Source organism: Triturus cristatus, chromosome 8 (assembly GCF_964204655.1).
Source record: "Triturus cristatus chromosome 8, aTriCri1.1, whole genome shotgun sequence".
Taxonomy (NCBI): domain Eukaryota; kingdom Metazoa; phylum Chordata; class Amphibia; order Caudata; family Salamandridae; genus Triturus; species Triturus cristatus.
The window spans coordinates 871,301,267-871,323,684 of NC_140591.1; positions in this window are offsets into that span (position 1 = coordinate 871,301,267).

Below are 22,418 nucleotides of genomic sequence, written 5' to 3' on the forward strand. Positions count from 1 at the left end.
CGTAGTATTCTTTCTCTCTTTCTCACACCGACAAAGATTGACGACGCTGTGTTCTGACCAAAAATTTATTGGAACAGCTTAGAAGGACGCGTTTCGCCTGCCAAGCAGGCTTGTTCACCAATAGTTTAACCATTTTTGAAATCAGACATTTTAAATCGCAATGCATGAGTCCATAGTCACGTGATACGACTACAATTGCAGTATGTTGGAAAAAAGACTCGTAGTTCTCACTAGTGAACAACTATCGTCTTCACTGCTCAATTAATACAAAATATGTATAATCACATGTCACGATATATTAAAGTACAATACATTGATAATTATTAAAAAAACAAATTGAACATAAAGTACAATTTTAAATTTGATTCGTAATCTTTCAATAAAACTTTATGTAAAGATTTGGGTCACAGGTATTTGTCTCATCCAATCACGCTTACATGGGTAATCAACCCTCGCAGGAGTGATTAACTTCGGACGAGTATGGGCGTGTTTGCCCTAGTGGGTTTGACTTTTTTTTAAACCTTCCGCTTAGAATAAAACTTTATACAGATACTCCTGTCCTTTCAGTGTGTATTCACATTGACATCTAAAGTTCAACTCTAGTGAGTATAACCTGCTCTAGAAAATGCAAATGATACAACCCAAGTGGGTATAGATTCCATTGTTCGTACAAGCAGTTTCTCGGATAATGAGTGTCTTAACAGCAATGTTGCTCGGTTTAATTCCGCCCCAGTGGGCATATACCCATTTCTGATGGTCTTAACATGTATAATCCTTGTTAAAGTGACAGTGGTTTCTATTCTTGAAATTACAATCAGCTTGTACTCAATAATCAGATAAGCAGCCGTAGTGTATAAATCCTTCAATCCAACTTCCGACTCATATTCTCTCATGCAGTACAGAAGAACTTGATAGAAACAGTTTCAAAAAATGAAAAAAGGAAATAAAAAAATGAAAAATAGTTAAAACTCGAATTTGAGAGAGGTATAGCATGCATTTCTTGTTTCTTTGATTGACAGATCTAACAGATTATATCAGATTATATATATATATATATATATATATATATATATATATATATATATATATATATATATATATATATATATATATATATATATATATATATATATATATATATATGCGCAAACGGGATCAGCTCTTCCTGGGGATCTCGCCCGTGGTTGGGTGGCGCGTAAAGCCGGTAGAGCTACCGCCGGCAATAGTAATCGGAAGTATATGCAAATAAGCCACGCACTCTCAGTAGCAGTAACGAGTTTAATAAACACTGTTACGCGTTTCGGGAGTCGCGCTCCCTTGGTCACACAGTGAAAATTACGAACACAATCCTCTATAAGTGCATACATGATGGTAGACATAGTCATAGGACTCGGGATCATAGTCATGTGTAAACAAAAGTGACTTTGGCGGCCATCTTATAGTGGGTACATTCTGTAATGCAAAGGGAGACAAACTTGTTCCTTGTAATCAGTTTCTTTCAAAAGACACAGTGCATTTATCAGAACTCGTAAGAATCGTCATAGTGACTAATGAGCATTGGAATGTCACCGGTAACATTATTCAGGTTGGCGTCATAGACGCGTGCTTATACTTTCAATTAATCCTGTTCACGTCATGGTGACTTTTGGCCAGTACATATGCACACTGTACACTTGATGATAACAGTTTCCGATAACAGTTTTTGATAAAAGTTTTGTCATGGTTTGAACTCGTCATAGTGACTCGTGTACAAACACAACAGCCAGTTACGTGTTCCAGAGAACATGCTTAGGGTGGCCACATTTCAGCAAGCGTAATAGTAGCCAACATTCTATGCTTCAAGGTGACAATTAGCCATAAGGCACGATTGCATGTACTCCATATTTCTTCATCAAACCAATACTCGCACCCTAAGAAAAAGCATTTTGCCTCTAATACAGTTTTCTGACTGTAGACCATCTAATAAGTCCCCCTACACAACATGTGCATATACAGAACAGAAATTTGTGAAAAAAAGATAAGTGTAGAAAAAAGTGATATCTTATCTACTCATCTTCAGATTTCTTATCTGTGGATATGAAGAAAAGGGTAGGAGCCCGTGAAGTGCTCGTGAAGATATAATGGGCCCCTTCCTTTCCTCCTGAAAGAAAGGGACAAGAAAAAAGTATTAAAAATATTACCAAAACAGTATTTTCCATTAAAAACCAGCATAGGTTGTATACATTATGCACGTAAATGAAAAAGAAGACAAAAAGAGAAGAAAAGGAACATGGTAATTGCACAAGTTAGTCTTCTATCAGGTGAGTTGCCAATTCCTCATCCAAATTGTGGCCTTTTGGGAACTTGGTTTCCAGATCCATAATCCACTTTGATTCCCGCTTTCTTAGGGTCAGTTCCCTATTACCACCTCGTCGCCCTACTCTCACTTGTTCAACTGCAAAGTAGGAGAGTAAGTTGCTGTTGGATGAATGTAGTTCTGCAAAATGTCGTGCAATGGGATAATGAGGGTCCCTATTGTTGACTGCTCTCAGGTGCTCCAGAACTCTCTTTTTAGCCATGTGGGTAGTGCTCCCTACATATCTCTTTTTACAGGGACATTCCAACACATATACGACAAATGTCGTGCTACATGTAAGAAACTGTGTTATAGGTTTCATGTCTTTCCTTCCTGGTACGCTAAATTCTTTCACCATTTTGCTGTTTCTACAGGCCTTACAATGGCCACAGGGGTGAAAGCCCTTCAAATTGTGTTGATTGTGGTCTTTCTTAGCAGTGACATCCCCACGTACTAGTATATCCCGTAAGCTTTTGCTTTTTCTGTATGTTATTCTGGGTCTAGTACTAATTGTGGGACCTATGATAGGATCATTTTGTAAAATGTTCCAATTTTCACAGAGTATTTTCTGAATCTTAGATGATTCTTTGTTGTAGGTAAGGATCACTCTCGTTTCTTTACTCTCTACGATATTCTCCTGGATTTTAGCTCCTAGAGTTTCTTCTCTTGTTATATTCCTGATTTTGGATACGGCTTTATTAAGCACCCAATCTGGGTACCCTCGCTCCTTGAATCTGCATAACATAGTTTTTTCTTCTTCCAGATAAGCCACCATCTCACTACAGTTTCGTCTTGCCCTCAGCAGCTCACCATAAGGTATACTCCATTTGAGTGTTTCAGGGTGGCTGCTGAGGGCATGGAGGAGACTGTTACCCGCTGTTTCTTTACGGTACAATCTTGTTTTTAGTGTGTTCCCTGTAGCCATAATCTTAATGTCTAGGAATTCCACTTCTTCCTTTTGCAAGTTGTGAGTGAGAATGATGTTGTATGGGTTATCATTAAGCAGATTTACAAATTCAATGGCCTCCTGTTCACTACCTGTCCAAATAAGAAACAGGTCATCTATATATCTCAACCATGTGTCCACTTTGCTGAGGTGTGTTGCATACTTGGGGTCCCTCCGTACTTCATCCTCCCACATCCCTATAAACAGATTCGCGAAACTTGGCGCGAAACATGTTCCCATTGATGTACCCGTGGTTTGTTTGTACAAGTCTCCATTAAATAGAAATATATTGTTGTGAAGACATATGTTCATCATTTCTACCAGCATCTTGGTGTGATCCAGATACATGATGTCTCTGTTGTTAAGATAATGTGTGCATGCTCTAATTCCCTGATTGTGTTCAATAATAGTGTACAGAGAAGATACATCTAATGTTAAAAACATGTGCCCTTCTTCCCATACAATACTGTCAATTTTGCACAAAAAATCCTTTGTATCTTTAACATGCGTTGGCAATTTAAACACATAGTCCTGTAAAAAATGATCGACATATTTAGAAATGTTCTCAAATACACTCCCTATAGATGAAACAATAGGTCTTCCAGGGGGTGCAAGGGGATCCTTATGGATTTTAGGGAGAAAGTATATAATCGGAAGTTTGGGGTAATCCCTTTTAAGAAATAAATATTCCTCCCATGAGATTATGCCTTGTTGTTGCCACGTAGACAATTTCTCCCAGGTTGTGATGATACTCTCATTATAATCTCGTGTGTTGCTTTTAGAATAATATTTGTCATTTTCCAATTGTCTATACGCTTCTTTGAGGTACATTTCCTTATCTTGTAAGACCACATTACCCCCTTTATCTGCAGGACGGATAATGAGGTTGTGGTCATTCCCCAAGTCTGTGATGATGGATTTTTGTCTCATGGTGAGATTATAAGAGTTAGTCTTCCCTCTGCCTTGCCCATGTTTACAATCAAGAAGCGATTTTGTGACAACATCAGGAAATGTATCTATGTTGTCATGGGGAAGTATTGGGTAAAATATAGATTTGGGCTTAAAGCTTGTGCTGGCCGCTTTGTCTGTCACGATATTGCTGATCCCAGCAAATGTATCTTCACTGGCATCCTCCCTAGCTGTATTATAAGCTAGATCCTGCATAGTTCTAACAATGCTAGCATCTCCTATTGTGAGACTTGGATGATCGTTATCCTCATACATTACTGGGTTACCTTCTTTGGTTCTCCCTTTGAGAGTATGCCATTTAGAAAGTTTTAACTTCCTAATGAATTTAAACATGTCTACTCTGGTGTTGGAATAGTTAAATATTTCCGTAGGGCAGAATGATAGGCCTAGACACAGTGTTTTCTTCTCAAGATTTGAGAGATGCCGGTTAGAGAGGTTAACAATGGTTTTATTTACCATAGCATTGTCATTCATGGTTGTTTCGTTCTGTAGCCTCCCCGTCTGGTTCCCATCGGCTCTGTATTTCTTTCTCTTGTTAGTTCTGTGCTTCCGTCTTGATCTCCTCTGTTTGCTGCGCCCCTGCCTCTTCCTCTGCCTCTTCCTCTTCCCCGATTTCCTCTCCCTCTCGGTGTTCGTGCTTGTTGAGGGGTTGGTTTCCCCGATTGCCGCCCCTTCTTCAGCACTCGGAATTCGTCCAAAAAAGTCGCTGGTCGAGTTATCACCTCTACCTCTGATGTAGTGCTGGTAGTGTTTTCTGAATTATCCGTGTCCGAGTCATAAGTTACGGTGTTTGTAGGAACTGGGGTGGTTTCCGTGACATTGATTTTGTCCTTGTCCGTTTTGGATTCTTGGAGGTCATACATGTGATCATACTTCCTACTATAGATAAGTATGCGGCCCGTCTCATAGTCTGTGCAGTCACGATGAAGTTTCCTTTGTTTTCTCAGTTTGATGTCTTCTTCATGCTGGGTTAGCCTTGTTCTTAATTCATCCTTGTATTTTTTAATTGTAGTCTGATCGTTGTGTATCTTTAGTTCTTCTTCTAATTCCGCTATTTCTTTGAGTATATTCTCACGATCTTCCCAAGCGTACTTCACAAGGATACAAAGCATAGTTCTCAAGCTCTTTGTGGAATTCTCAGACCATTCCTCCAACATGCGAGGGTTGGGTGACTCGTATGACGGTGTGGTGTAAATTCTAAGTCCACGTGGTACCATCCCTTTATCTATATAGTCCTGGAGGGAAACTGCTTCCCACCATTTAGATGTTTCAGATTTCTTCAGTTTTTCAAATCTCTTTAATTTTGTCGTGAGGGTGGTATCTGCTTCTGGTCTCACTGTGCCCTGTTGTAGTTTACCGGGTGCTCTTGCTAGGAGTGTTTGGGCTGCTAGACGTCTTTGTGCATCCTCATCCATATTACGTGGATAACCATACAGCCTATGGAGATGTGTTGAATCTGGTCTGTTTCAACTGGATTTGGTATACCATTTGTGACACAACGTCACTTGTGTCCTGAAATTGTGTCCAAAATGTACAAGTAAGCTTATCAAACTCACTCGTATGCTGCTACCCCTTGAAGAGTTCAAAGTTCCCAATGCCGCTATATTATTAAGGATAGACACTTCATCCGGTGCTGATGGGACACGTGACAAATGTTCGTTTTGTCAGCTTCAAAGAACAAACGAAGCGATCGAAATGAGGACAATACCCCAGTCCCTCACAGTGTCTGAGCACGCAATCCCTCCCCGACAGCCAACTAGAGATGCCTCCCTCCCCGTGGAAACGCAGCCGAGCAGAACAGCGCGTATCTCGCACTGAACTTCCGATCACACTCCCCGGACGGGATGGGCTTACCTCTAGGGCGCTGTTACGGGTGAGGTCACCGATGGTACTGGTGCTGGAAGTATCCTCGTAGATCCAAATCAGTCGTAAATGGACTCAGCGGCCGGCAAGATTCCCTCGATTTGTGTGCGCAAACAGGATCAGCTCTTCCTGGGGATCTCGCCCGTGGTTGGGTGGCGCGTAAAGCCGGTAGAGCTACCGCCGGCAATAGTAATCCAAAGTATATGCAAATAAGCCACGCACTCTCAGTAGCAGTAACGAGTTTAATAAACACTGTTAAGCGTTTCGGGAGTCGCGCTCCCTTGGTCACACAGTGAAAATTACGAACACAATCCTCTATAAGTGCATACATGATGGTAGACATAGTCATAGGACTCGGGATCATAGTCATGTGTAAACAAAAGTGACTTTGGCGGCCATCTTATAGTGGGTACATTCTGTAATGCAAAGGGAGACAAACTTGTTCCTTGTAATCAGTTTCTTTCAAAAGACACAGTGCATTTATCAGAACTCGTAAGAATCGTCATAGTGACAACTCACCTGATAGAAGACTAACTTGTGCAATTACCATGTTCCTTTTCTTCTCTTTTTGTCTTCTTTTTCATTTACGTGCATAATGTATACAACCTATGCTGGTTTTTAATGGAAAATACTGTTTTGGTAATATTTGTAATACTTTTTTCTTGTCCTTTTCTTTCAGGGGGAAAGGAAGGGGCCCATTATATCTTCACGAGCACTTCACGGGCTCCTACCCTTTTCTTCATATCCACAGATAAGAAATCTGAAGATGAGTAGATAAGATATCACTTTTTTCTACACTTATCTTTTTTCACAAATTTCTGTTCTGTATATGCACATGTTGTGTAGGGGGACTTATTAGATGGTCTACAGTCAGAAAACTGTATTAGAGGCAAAATGCTTTTTCTTAGGGTACCACCACTATGGTGCGAGTATTGGTTTGATGAAGAAATATGGAGTACATGCAATCGTGCCTTATGGCTAATTGTCACCTTGAAGCATAGAATGTTGGCTACTATTACGCTTGCTGAAATGTGGCCACCCTAAGCATGTTTTCTGGAACACGTATCTGGCTGTTGTGTTTGTACACAAGTCACTATGACGAGTTCAAACCATGACAAAACTTTTATCAAAAACTGTTATCGGAAACTGTTATCATCAAGTGTACAGTGTGCATATGTACTGGCCAAAAGTCACCATGACGTGAACAGGATTAATTGAAAGTATAAGCACGCGTCTATGACGCCAACCTGAATAATGTTACTGGTGACATTCCAATGCTCATTAGTCACTATGACGATTCTTACGAGTTCTGATAAATGCACTGTGTCTTTTGAAAGAAACTGATTACAAGGAACAAGTTTGTCTCCCTTTGCATTACAGAATGTACCCACTATAAGATGGCCGCCAAAGTCACTTTTGTTTACACATGACTATGATCCCGAGTCCTATGACTATGTCTACCATCATGTATGCACTTATAGAGGATTGTGTTCGTAATTTTCACTGTGTGACCAAGGGAGCGCGACTCCAGAAACGCGTAACAGTGTTTATTAAACTCGTTACTGCTACTGAGAGTGCGTGGCTTATTTGCATATACTTCGGATATATATATATATATATTCAATGAAAAAACCAAAGGTTTCACACATGTTATAGTTAGCTGGACATTTCACTCGTAAAAAACCAATGAAATTCCCCCGTTATAGTTAGTTCAGCTAACTATAACTCGCGCGCCCGCAATGCACTGCTGATGACGTCACATATTACATCACTCATGACATGGTCAGTGACATCACTCATGACATCACTGATGACATCTCAAATGACATCACTGATGACATCACTGATGACATCATCCAGTGAATGTGTGTTTTTCTGAAAATTAAATATGTTTTATATATGTATATCTCAAGGTCGATGGAAGAATAAATGGGTATATAAGTGTCTAAATGGATGATTTTTTTTGAAAAATTGATTGTGTAACTGACTGATTAAGTGTATCATAGTGAATACATGGCTTAGTGAGTAATGTTTAAATATTTAAATATCTGTATCAGTCTCTCTCTTTGTGTATAAGTGGCTGCATGGGTTGGTGAGTAGCTACATGGGTGTCTATATAGGTTATTTGTTGGTTTTTTGAGTATCAGTGTCTGATGTCTGTATGGTTTGGTGGGGGGTATTACGTAGTGCATAGGTGCATGAATGAATGACTCAGTCTTTGTATGTGTTGAAGACAGCATGTGTGCAGGACTCTATGGGTGCATGGGTGTGTTAGTGAGTGAATGACTGTCTCAATAGTGTCTCTATGAGTAACTACATATGTTTTAAACTAGTATATGTGACTATTGGTGTATATAAGCGAGTATATGTGAGAGTGAGAGATTGAAAGAGTTCCTGTATGAATAAGTATGTGTTTCGTTAAGTGATTGTTTAAAAGACTAAGTATGTGTAAGTTTCCGTAGAAGTAAGTGTGGTGGTGTGTGTATAACTGTATATGCAAGTAAATGGATGTTTGATTCTTTATTAGCATGAGTGACTATGTGTGTGAGTAACTCTATGGATGAGTGGCATTGTGTAACAGGGTGTATAGGTGTATGAGTACATATGATGAGTGAGTACATGTATGAGTGACTGTATAGGGCTGTTGGTGAATGAGTGGATGTGTATGTGGATCTTAGAATTACTGTATAGGTTGTTGTAACCGGTATTGGTATGTCCATTGTTTTTAAAATTAAAATTTCTCTTTTTTTAAGTGTTTGTATCAAAGGTTATATTAGGGGAAGAGGTGGTCTGTCACTCTTACACAAGGATGATGTTATCAGTGATGTCATCAGTGATGTCATTTGAGATGTCATCAGTGATGTCATGAGTGATGTCACTGACCATGTCATGAGTGATGTAATATGTGACGTCATCAGCAGTGCATTGCGGGCGCGCGAGTTATAGTTAGCTGAACTAACTATAACGGGGGAATTTCATTGGTTTTTTACGAGTGAAATGTCCAGCTAACTATAACATGTGTGAAACCTTTGGTTTTTTCATTGAATTTGCAAGGTTTTTTAAATGCTAATTCCTAACTATAACGTGTGTGAAACCTATGGTTTTTTCAGTGAATTTGCAAGGTTTTTTAAATGCTAATCCCTAACTATAACGTTTTTGAAACCTTTGGTTTTTTCAGTGAATTTGTATGGTTTTTTATATGCTAAGTTATGTATTTTTAATTAAAGATATTTTTTTTATTAAAATAAAATTACTATATATTCATTTATATATTATCTGTATTTTTTTATAAATTATTTTTTTTAAAAATTCAATTAGGATATTTTTTATTTTTTTTTATTTTTTTAATTATTTTATGTCCACTTTTTTTTTTTTTTTATAAATTCTTGGGGTGCGCGCTCTGAGCGCGCTCCTAGTACTATTTCGTAAGTTTTTTATGAATTCCGGCGTACGTTATTTACGTGCGCAAATATACTTCATGGTGCGCGCTGGGATGGTTCCCCCTTTTTCCTACTAATGCAACAGTGAAATCACCAGAGCAAAACGCAATAAATCTCTGCCTGTAATTCCTATTTGCACACAGAGTCATGTTTTCACATTAGTCACAAAACTAAATTTCTTTGCCAATTTCAAAGCACACTTACTGCTCTTTTTTTTTGACAAGTAATAATCACTTTTACAGACTGACACATTATGAATCCACTTTTCAGATTTTTTTAAAAAGCCCATGTCCAGACTGCTTTTTCAGACCACCACCATGTGTATGCTGGGTGACTGCCTACACTCCAGCAAGGGCAACCAGCCTTAGTGATGCTGAATGTATTTGCATTACAGACTGAAACCTCAAACCCCACTCGCTTGTGAATACTGTGCATGATTATACATGGAAAGGAGCTGGGTGTGTGCTAAGAGTCTGCTTCTGCACCAAAAAATCGCTCCCCCTTTTTCCTACTAATGCAACTGTGAAATCACCAGAGCAAAACGCAATAAATCTCTGCCTGTAATTCCTATTTGCACACAGAGTCATGTTTTCACATTAGTCACAAAACGAAATTTCTTTGCCAATTTGAAAGCACACTTACTGCTCTTTTTTTTGACAAGTAATAATCACTTTTACAGACTGACACATTATGAGTCCACTTTTCAGATTTTTTAAAAAGCCCATGTCCAGACTGCTTTTTCAGACCACCACCATGTGTATGCTGGGTGACTGCCTACACTCCAGCAAGGGCAACCAGCCTTAGTGATGCTGAATGTATTTGCATTACAGACTGAAACCTCAAACCCCACTCGCTTGTGAATACTGTGCATGATTATACATGGAAAGGAGCTGGGTGTGTGCTAAGAGTCTGCTTCTGCACCAAAAAAACGCTCCCCCTTTTTCCTACTAATGCAACTGTGAAATCAGCAGAGACAAACGCAATAAATCTCTGCCTGTAATTCCTATTTGCACACAGAGTCATGTTTTCACATTAGTCACAAAACGAAATTTCTTTGCCAATTTGAAAGCACACTTACTGCTCTTTTTTTTTGACAAGTAATAATCACTTTTACAGACTGACACATTATGAATCCACTTTTCAGATGTTTTAAAAAGCCCATGTCCAGACTGCTTTTTCAGACCACCACCATGTGTATGCTGGGTGACTGCCTACACTCCAGCAAGGGCAACCAGCCTTAGTGATGCTGAATGTATTTGCATTACAGACTGAAACCTCAAACCCCACTCGCTTGCGAATACTGTGCATGATTATACATGGAAAGGAGCTGGGTGTGTGCTAAGAGTCTGCTTCTGCACCAAAAAATCGCTCCCCCTTTTTCCTACTAATGCAACTGTGAAATCACCAGAGCAAAACGCAATAAATCTCTGCCTGTAATTCCTATTTGCACACAGAGTCATGTTTTCACATTAGTCACAAAACGAAATTTCTTTGCCAATTTGAAAGCACACTTACTGCTCTTTTTTTTTGACAAGTAATATTCACTTTTACAGACTGACACATTATGAATCCACTTTTCAGATTTTTTAAAAAGCCCATGTCCAGACTGCTTTTTCAGACCACCACCATGTGTATGCTGGGTGACTGCCTACACTCCAGCAAGGGCAACCAGCCTTAGTGATGCTGAATGTATTTGCATTACAGACTGAAACCTCAAACCCCACTCGCTTGTGAATACTGTGCATGATTATACATGGAAAGGAGCTGGGTGTGTGCTAAGAGTCTGCTTCTGCACCAAAAAATGGTTCCCCCTTTTTCCTACTAATGCAACTGTGAAATCACCAGAGCAAAACGCAATAAATCTCTGCCTGTAATTCCTCTTTGCACTCAGAGTCATGTTTTCACATTAGTCACAAAACGAAATTTCTTTGCCAATTTGAAAGCACACTTACTGCTCTTTTTTTTGACAAGTAATATTCACTTTTACAGACTGACACATTATGAATCCACTTTTCAGATTTTTTAAAAAGCCCATGTCCAGACCAATACACCTTAATTTATCGTGAAAACATAGTCCATATTATTTTACATGTTCCTCACATTTAAATTTCTCCCAAAACAGAAAATAATAAACACAACTTCAACAAAAAGAATTACATTTCTATTATTCATTTCTTAATTTACCATATACATCTCCTCTCAAACTCTAACCTCACCTTTAAAATTAGTTAGTTGTGATAGAAATGTGGCACTCAAACAGCAGATTATCAGAGCCAGGACCTCTGTTCTCTACACCTCTCTCCTCTCAGCAGAACCAGATAATGGCAAACTTTCCCTCTCTTTTTCCACACATATACATGTTAATTTCAAATCTCAGTGCTTCCCCCTTTTTTTCAAATGTAATCACACATTTCTATTGGTTGAAAACCAACCCTTTTCCAAAAGTACCCTTCCCCCTACTTGACTTCTGCCTAGTACCCTTCCCCCAACTTGACTTCTGCCTGCTACCATAGCAACAGCTCATGGAACACTGCTGTGTGGAGTTAGGTCAGAAGTTCGCCACACAATGTTTCAATTCCACAGAGCAAGAGTGCTTGACTTTTCAAACCTTACAGCAAATCCATAGTACTGTTCTTTGGTAACACATTTTTCTGTACCAATACAAAACATGCTTCTATTATTTTACACATACAGCCTAGTTTTTAGTGTAGAATGGTATGAAACAGCCAATCAGTTCTTTTTTTTTATAAAAAAATATGTATGCCTCCATTTCCAAACTGTCTTTCATTTCTTTTTACCATTCTACTGAATTACACCTCCTGAGTGCATCCAGATCTCCTTTGAAGATGTTCACAGTGTGGATTGTAGGACACAGCTATGTCTTCTGGAGTGAAAAATTTGCAGAGAAAAGAGGTATGGTGAGAGACCTTGCTTTGCCAAATGTAGACATCAAATGGATTGGTCAGAGAGGGTTAAAGTGGCACCAATTAATGCCTTTGGTGAAAACCTTTCAACATCTCCCACAGCCTAACCTTATTATTGTGCACTGTGGTGGTAATGATCTAGGCACTTTAACTGGGGTAGGTCTGGAAATGCTTATTAAGGACACCTTTGTGCAATTGATGTAGCTTTTTCCACAAACTGCCTTTGTATATTCTAACATATGCCAAAGGCAAAAGTGGAACTGGTCCAACCAATTTTGTCCGCAGATTGACAAAGCAAGGAAGCACGTCAACAAATCTATTTCTGCTTTCCTCAGAGACTATGGTATGGGTTCCATTTACCACAACAACTTGCGTTACGACATGCAAGACATTTATAGAGGAGATGGTGTGCACTTCAATGATGAAGGGAACAGAGTCTCCTCTTGAACCTCAGACTCTGCATCGGTACTTACTTGTAGGTACCAAAAAACAAACAATAAACACAAGAGCTCTTTTTAGAGCCACCTTATATCTAAACACTTAAATGCAATTTTTTTTTTATTTGTTTTATTAAGTTTTTTTTCGGGTGCGCGCTGGGTGTGCGCACTCGGCGATATTTTTTAACAAAATATTAATCTTTTTTTTTGCCCTACAAGGTCCTACTTTGACCCCCTTACAATGCCTACTGGGTCTATTTCTACCCACTCTGCCCCCTTTTCAAGTTCTCCCCCTTTGTTTATCACCCCCTCTTTATGCGATAGACAAAATGGCGGCCGCCGCTTCCTGATTTCCACCGATTCGAATGTTTACTAAGATCTAACAACCAATCAGAATTGCGCTCGTGCACGGCGAGGTGCGCGCACCCAGCGCGCACGGAGCGCGCTTAGATATATATATATTGATTTAAAGGCTATTTTCTCATAATCTACTGAACAGATTTACACCAAACCTACAAAAGGCACTTCCTTGACCTGGGGACTACCTCTCTGCCAAATTTCTAGTAATTCTGTTCAGCCGTTCGGGCTGTAGCCCTGTCTAAAGGTCCTATGGAAAAATGCATGGGGAAAACGCGTTTTGGGACCCCCCTTTTTTCTCAGCCCCCGCTTGACGAATCCCCCCGAGACTTTCAGGGTAGGAGCGGAGCGTAGCGCCCCACCTATTTTGAAAAATTCGCGAGGATTCGTCGACCGGCGCCAAAGTTATTCAAAATAGAATGTTGAGGTTTTCCTATGGAAACGTGGTCCTAACTATAACTACCTACTGGCGACCGGCAGTAGGTAATATATATATATATATATATATATATATATATATATATATATATTACCTACTGGCGGTCGCCAGTAGGTAGTTATAGTTAGGACCACGTTTCCATAGGAAATCCGCAACATTCTATTTTGAATAACTTTGGCGCCGGTCAACGAATCCTCGCGAATTTTTCAAAATCGGTGGGGCGCTACGCTCCGCTCCTACCCTGAAAGTCTCGGGGGGATTCGTCAAGCGGGGGCTGAGATAAAAGGGGGTTCCAAAACGCGTTTTTCCCATGCATTTTTCCATAGGACCTTTAGACACAGCTACAGCCCGAACGGCTGAACAGAATTACTAGAAATTTGGCAGAGAGGTAGTCCTCAGGTCAAGGAAGTGCCTTTTGTAGGTTTGGTGTAAATCTGTTCAGTAGATTCTGAGAAAATAGCCTTTAAATCAATATATATATCTGAGCCAGCTTACGGTGCGCTTACGGTACGCTTACCGTACGCGTACGGTGGCGTGCGCGAGCGCGATTCTGATTGGCTCTTAGATCTTAGTAAACATTCGAATCGGCCGAAACCAGGAAGCGGCGGCCGCCATTTTCTCTCTCACACTGAGAGTGTGGATTAAAATACAAAGCACAAAAACATGTAAAGGGGCTGTTTGGACAGCTCCAAAACACCTAGCCATGTTGAGGGAGTCCCCAAAGATCCCCCAAGGGCAAAAATGGAATTTTTATTTTTTCGCTAATTTCGCCGATTACGCTTACCGTACGCGTACGGTAAAAAGATATTTTTAAAAAAAAATATATCCACACTCTCCCCACCCCGTGTGCAAATGGTGTCCGAAGGGCACCATTTGTGCATGGCTTATAACAGGTGTGAAAAATTAAAATATTACCTTTCAAAACGAAGTGCATCATATGTCCTCCATGTGCGCACGGTGCGCGAAGCGCATCGTGCGTACATGGCCCATCTAGCGTAACGTGGGCACGCGGTGCGCGTAGCGCACCGCGTGCCCACCGTGCGTGCACGGCACTAACTGCGTAAAGTGGGCGCGCACGGAACGAACTGCGTTAAGTGGGCGCGCACGCCACGAATGGCATAAAGTAACTTAGCATTTAAAAAACCGTACAAATTCACTGAAAAAACCATAGGTTTCACACACGTTATAGTTAGGAATTAGCATTTAAAAAACCTTGCAAATTCACTGAAAAAACCATAGGTTTCACACATGTTATAGTTAGCGGAAATTTTACTGATAAAAAACCAATGAAATTCCCCCGTTATAGTTAGTGCAGGCAACTATAACTCACGCGACCGCAATCTTCTGCTGATGACATATGTGTCTTTATGAAAAAAAAATATTTGTAATATATGTATAGCTAAAAATTTATGGAAGAAGACATGGGCAAATAAGTGTCTAAATACAGTATTAGCATCAGCAGAGGATTGCGGTCGCGTGAGTTATAGTTGCCTGCACTAACTATAACGGGGGAATTTCATTGGTTTTTTATCAGTAAAATTTCCGCTAACTATAACATGTGTGAAACCTATGGTTTTTTCAGTGAATATATATATATTTATATATATATATATATATCACCCAGAATTGCTCACTTGCTTGAGGCCGCAACCCGCTGCAGGCGAAGGAACATCCTTTATTCAAACAAAACAGGCAGCTTGTGATTCAGTTTAATCTCCCATGGCCTGACGCGTTTCAGAGATACAATCTCTTTCCTCAGAGGCCTTCGTAACACAAACGGTGAATCTTCAAGCTCTGCAAATGCCTCTGCGTGTTTTTTATAAAATGTTCTTAATTGGCACCTGGTGTGTCTTTCAATTCTAATTGTTTCACATTGCACGCTGGTATTTGTAGTTGTTGAAAGCTTAGTTACACCCTCCAGTGGGCCCGTTTGCGCCGAATGTTTTCAGGGTATTGTTTCCAGCCCTCCATTGGGCCCCCAAATCAGACTGTGCCTGCTTAAATATCGTTGCCTGCAGCGCCATTCACAAGAGAGATTTCCCCTGTGTGGTTCCTTTTCATTCTCGGGACGGCGCGATCCCTCTGTGGCTGGAGCCGCCACATGTAAACATCACCCAGAATTGCTCACTTGCTTGAGGCCGCAACCCGCTGCAGGCGAAGGAACATCCTTTATTCAAACAAAACAGGCAGCTTGTGATTCAGTTTAATCTCCCATGGCCTGACGCGTTTCAGAGATACAATCTCTTTCCTCAGAGGCCTTCGTAACACAAACGGTGAATCTTCAAGCTCTGCAAATGCCTCTGCGTGTTTTTTATAAAATGTTCTTAATTGGCACCTGGTGTGTCTTTCAATTCTAATTGTTTCACATTGCACGCTGGTATTTGTAGTTGTTGAAAGCTTAGTTACACCCTCCAGTGGGCCCGTTTGCGCCGAATGTTTTCAGGGTATTGTTTCCAGCCCTCCATTGGGCCCCCAAATCAGACTGTGCCTGCTTAAATATCGTTGCCTGCAGCGCCATTCACAAGAGAGATTTCCCCTGTGTGGTTCCTTTTCATTCTCGGGACGGCGCGATCCCTCTGTGGCTGGAGCCGCCACATGTAAACATCACCCAGAATTGCTCACTTGCTTGAGGCCGCAACCCGCTGCAGGCGAAGGAACATCCTTTATTCAAACAAAACAGGCAGCTTGTGATTCAGTTTAATCTCCCATGGCCTGACGCGTTTCAGAGATACAATCTCTTTCCTCAGAGGCCTTCGTAACACAAACGGTGAATCTTCAAGCTCTGCAAATGCCTCTGCGTGTTTTTTATAAAATGTTCTTAATTGGCACCTGGTGTGTCTTTCAATTCTAATTGTTTCACATTGCACGCTGGTATTTGTAGTTGTTGAAAGCTTAGTTACACCCTCCAGTGGGCCCGTTTGCGCCGAATGTTTTCAGGGTATTGTTTCCAGCCCTCCATTGGGCCCCCAAATCAGACTGTGCCTGCTTAAATATCGTTGCCTGCAGCGCCATTCACAAGAGAGATTTCCCCTGTGTGGTTCCTTTTCATTCTCGGGACGGCGCGATCCCTCTGTGGCTGGAGCCGCCACATGTAAACATCACCCAGAATTGCTCACTTGCTTGAGGCCGCAACCCGCTGCAGGCGAAGGAACATCCTTTATTCAAACAAAACAGGCAGCTTGTGATTCAGTTTAATCTCCCATGGCCTGACGCGTTTCAGAGATACAATCTCTTTCCTCAGAGGCCTTCGTAACACAAACGGTGAATCTTCAAGCTCTGCAAATGCCTCTGCGTGTTTTTTATAAAATGTTCTTAATTGGCACCTGGTGTGTCTTTCAATTCTAATTGTTTCACATTGCACGCTGGTATTTGTAGTTGTTGAAAGCTTAGTTACACCCTCCAGTGGGCCCGTTTGCGCCGAATGTTTTCAGGGTATTGTTTCCAGCCCTCCATTGGGCCCCCAAATCAGACTGTGCCTGCTTAAATATCGTTGCCTGCAGCGCCATTCACAAGAGAGATTTCCCCTGTGTGGTTCCTTTTCATTCTCGGGACGGCGCGATCCCTCTGTGGCTGGAGCCGCCACATGTAAACATCACCCAGAATTGCTCACTTGCTTGAGGCCGCAACCCGCTGCAGGCGAAGGAACATCCTTTATTCAAACAAAACAGGCAGCTTGTGATTCAGTTTAATCTCCCATGGCCTGACGCGTTTCAGAGATACAATCTCTTTCCTCAGAGGCCTTCGTAACACAAACGGTGAATCTTCAAGCTCTGCAAATGCCTCTGCGTGTTTTTTATAAAATGTTCTTAATTGGCACCTGGTGTGTCTTTCAATTCTAATTGTTTCACATTGCACGCTGGTATTTGTAGTTGTTGAAAGCTTAGTTACACCCTCCAGTGGGCCCGTTTGCGCCGAATGTTTTCAGGGTATTGTTTCCAGCCCTCCATTGGGCCCCCAAATCAGACTGTGCCTGCTTAAATATCGTTGCCTGCAGCGCCATTCACAAGAGAGATTTCCCCTGTGTGGTTCCTTTTCATTCTCGGGACGGCGCGATCCCTCTGTGGCTGGAGCCGCCACATGTAAACATCACCCAGAATTGCTCACTTGCTTGAGGCCGCAACCCGCTGCAGGCGAAGGAACATCCTTTATTCAAACAAAACAGGCAGCTTGTGATTCAGTTTAATCTCCCATGGCCTGACGCGTTTCAGAGATACAATCTCTTTCCTCAGAGGCCTTCGTAACACAAACGGTGAATCTTCAAGCTCTGCAAATGCCTCTGCGTGTTTTTTATAAAATGTTCTTAATTGGCACCTGGTGTGTCTTTCAATTCTAATTGTTTCACATTGCACGCTGGTATTTGTAGTTGTTGAAAGCTTAGTTACACCCTCCAGTGGGCCCGTTTGCGCCGAATGTTTTCAGGGTATTGTTTCCAGCCCTCCATTGGGCCCCCAAATCAGGCTGTGCCTGCTTAAATATCGTTGCCTGCAGCGCCATTCACAAGAGAGATTTCCCCTGTGTGGTTCCTTTTCATTCTCGGGACGGCGCGATCCCTCTGTGGCTGGAGCCGCCATATGTAAACATCACCCAGAATTGCTCACTTGCTTGAGGCCGCAACCCGCTGCAGGCGAAGGAACATCCTTTATTCAAACAAAACAGGCAGCTTGTGATTCAGTTTAATCTCCCATGGCCTGACACGTTTCAGAGATACAATCTCTTTCCTCAGAGGCCTTCGTAACACAAACGGTGAATCTTCAAGCTCTGCAAATGCCTCTGCGTGTTTTTTATAAAATGTTCTTAATTGGCACCTGGTGTGTCTTTCAATTCTAATTGTTTCACATTGCACGCTGGTATTTGTAGTTGTTGAAAGCTTAGTTACACCCTCCAGTGGGCCCGTTTGCGCCGAATGTTTTCAGGGTATTGTTTCCAGCCCTCCATTGGGCCCCCAAATCAGACTGTGCCTGCTTAAATATCGTTGCCTGCAGCGCCATTCACAAGAGAGATTTCCCCTGTGTGGTTCCTTTTCATTCTCGGGACGGCGCGATCCCTCTGTGGCTGGAGCCGCCACATGTAAACATCACCCAGAATTGCTCACTTGCTTGAGGCCGCAACCCGCTGCAGGCGAAGGAACATCCTTTATTCAAACAAAACAGGCAGCTTGTGATTCAGTTTAATCTCCCATGGCCTGACGCGTTTCAGAGATACAATCTCTTTCCTCAGAGGCCTTCGTAACACAAACGGTGAATCTTCAAGCTCTGCAAATGCCTCTGCGTGTTTTTTATAAAATGTTCTTAATTGGCACCTGGTGTGTCTTTCAATTCTAATTGTTTCACATTGCACGCTGGTATTTGTAGTTGTTGAAAGCTTAGTTACACCCTCCAGTGGGCCCGTTTGCGCCGAATGTTTTCAGGGTATTGTTTCCAGCCCTCCATTGGGCCCCCAAATCAGACTGTGCCTGCTTAAATATCGTTGCCTGCAGCGCCATTCACAAGAGAGATTTCCCCTGTGTGGTTCCTTTTCATTCTCGGGACGGCGCGATCCCTCTGTGGCTGGAGCCGCCACATGTAAACATCACCCAGAATTGCTCACTTGCTTGAGGCCGCAACCCGCTGCAGGCGAAGGAACATCCTTTATTCAAACAAAACAGGCAGCTTGTGATTCAGTTTAATCTCCCATGGCCTGACGCGTTTCAGAGATACAATCTCTTTCCTCAGAGGCCTTCGTAACACAAACGGTGAATCTTCAAGCTCTGCAAATGCCTCTGCGTGTTTTTTATAAAATGTTCTTAATTGGCACCTGGTGTGTCTTTCAATTCTAATTGTTTCACATTGCACGCTGGTATTTGTAGTTGTTGAAAGCTTAGTTACACCCTCCAGTGGGCCCGTTTGCGCCGAATGTTTTCAGGGTATTGTTTCCAGCCCTCCATTGGGCCCCCAAATCAGACTGTGCCTGCTTAAATATCGTTGCCTGCAGCGCCATTCACAAGAGAGATTTCCCCTGTGTGGTTCCTTTTCATTCTCGGGACGGCGCGATCCCTCTGTGGCTGGAGCCGCCACATGTAAACATCACCCAGAATTGCTCACTTGCTTGAGGCCGCAACCCGCTGCAGGCGAAGGAACATCCTTTATTCAAACAAAACAGGCAGCTTGTGATTCAGTTTAATCTCCCATGGCCTGACGCGTTTCAGAGATACAATCTCTTTCCTCAGAGGCCTTCGTAACACAAACGGTGAATCTTCAAGCTCTGCAAATGCCTCTGCGTGTTTTTTATAAAATGTTCTTAATTGGCACCTGGTGTGTCTTTCAATTCTAATTGTTTCACATTGCACGCTGGTATTTGTAGTTGTTGAAAGCTTAGTTACACCCTCCAGTGGGCCCGTTTGCACCGAATGTTTTCAGGGTATTGTTTCCAGCCCTCCATTGGGCCCCCAAATCAGACTGTGCCTGCTTAAATATCGTTGCCTGCAGCGCCATTCACAAGAGAGATTTCCCCTGTGTGGTTCCTTTTCATTCTCGGGACGGCGCGATCCCTCTGTGGCTGGAGCCGCCACATGTAAACATCACCCAGAATTGCTCACTTGCTTGAGGCCGCAACCCGCTGCAGGCGAAGGAACATCCTTTATTCAAACAAAACAGGCAGCTTGTGATTCAGTTTAATCTCCCATGGCCTGACGCGTTTCAGAGATACAATCTCTTTCCTCAGAGGCCTTCGTAACACAAACGGTGAATCTTCAAGCTCTGCAAATGCCTCTGCGTGTTTTTTATAAAATGTTCTTAATTGGCACCTGGTGTGTCTTTCAATTCTAATTGTTTCACATTGCACGCTGGTATTTGTAGTTGTTGAAAGCTTAGTTACACCCTCCAGTGGGCCCGTTTGCGCCGAATGTTTTCAGGGTATTGTTTCCAGCCCTCCATTGGGCCCCCAAATCAGACTGTGCCTGCTTAAATATCGTTGCCTGCAGCGCCATTCACAAGAGAGATTTCCCCTGTGTGGTTCCTTTTCATTCTCGGGACGGCGCGATCCCTCTGTGGCTGGAGCCGCCACATGTAAACATCACCCAGAATTGCTCACTTGCTTGAGGCCGCAACCCGCTGCAGGCGAAGGAACATCCTTTATTCAAACAAAACAGGCAGCTTGTGATTCAGTTTAATCTCCCATGGCCTGACGCGTTTCAGAGATACAATCTCTTTCCTCAGAGGCCTTCGTAACACAAACGGTGAATCTTCAAGCTCTGCAAATGCCTCTGCGTGTTTTTTATAAAATGTTCTTAATTGGCACCTGGTGTGTCTTTCAATTCTAATTGTTTCACATTGCACGCTGGTATTTGTAGTTGTTGAAAGCTTAGTTACACCCTCCAGTGGGCCCGTTTGCGCCGAATGTTTTCAGGGTATTGTTTCCAGCCCTCCATTGGGCCCCCAAATCAGACTGTGCCTGCTTAAATATCGTTGCCTGCAGCGCCATTCACAAGAGAGATTTCCCCTGTGTGGTTCCTTTTCATTCTCGGGACGGCGCGATCCCTCTGTGGCTGGAGCCGCCACATGTAAACATCACCCAGAATTGCTCACTTGCTTGAGGCACAGTCTGATTTGGGGGCCCAATGGAGGGCTGGAAACAATACCCTGAAAACATTCGGCGCAAACGGGCCCACTGGAGGGTGTAACTAAGCTTTCAACAACTACAAATACCAGCGTGCAATGTGAAACAATTAGAATTGAAAGACACACCAGGTGCCAATTAAGAACATTTTATAAAAAACACGCAGAGGCATTTGCAGAGCTTGAAGATTCACCGTTTGTGTTACGAAGGCCTCTGAGGAAAGAGATTGTATCTCTGAAACGCGTCAGGCCATGGGAGATTAAACTGAATCACAAGCTGCCTGTTTTGTTTGAATAAAGGATGTTCCTTCGCCTGCAGCGGGTTGCGGCCTCAAGCAAGTGAGCAATTCTGGGTGATGTTTACATGTGGCGGCTCCAGCCACAGAGGGATCGCGCCGTCCCGAGAATGAAAAGGAACCACACAGGGGAAATCTCTCTTGTGAATGGCGCTGCAGGCAACGATATTTAAGCAGGCACAGTCTGATTTGGGGGCCCAATGGAGGGCTGGAAACAATACCCTGAAAACATTCGGCGCAAACGGGCCCACTGGAGGGTGTAACTAAGCTTTCAACAACTACAAATACCAGCGTGCAATGTGAAACAATTAGAATTGAAAGACACACCAGGTGCCAATTAAGAACATTTTATAAAAAACACGCAGAGGCATTTGCAGAGCTTGAAGATTCACCGTTTGTGTTACGAAGGCCTCTGAGGAAAGAGATTGTATCTCTGAAACGCGTCAGGCCATGGGAGATTAAACTGAATCACAAGCTGCCTGTTTTGTTTGAATAAAGGATGTTCCTTCGCCTGCAGCGGGTTGCGGCCTCAAGCAAGTGAGCAATTCTGGGTGATGTTTACATGTGGCGGCTCCAGCCACAGAGGGATCGCGCCGTCCCGAGAATGAAAAGGAACCACACAGGGGAAATCTCTCTTGTGAATGGCGCTGCAGGCAACGATATTTAAGCAGGCACAGTCTGATTTGGGGGCCCAATGGAGGGCTGGAAACAATACCCTGAAAACATTCGGCGCAAACGGGCCCACTGGAGGGTGTAACTAAGCTTTCAACAACTACAAATACCAGCGTGCAATGTGAAACAATTAGAATTGAAAGACACA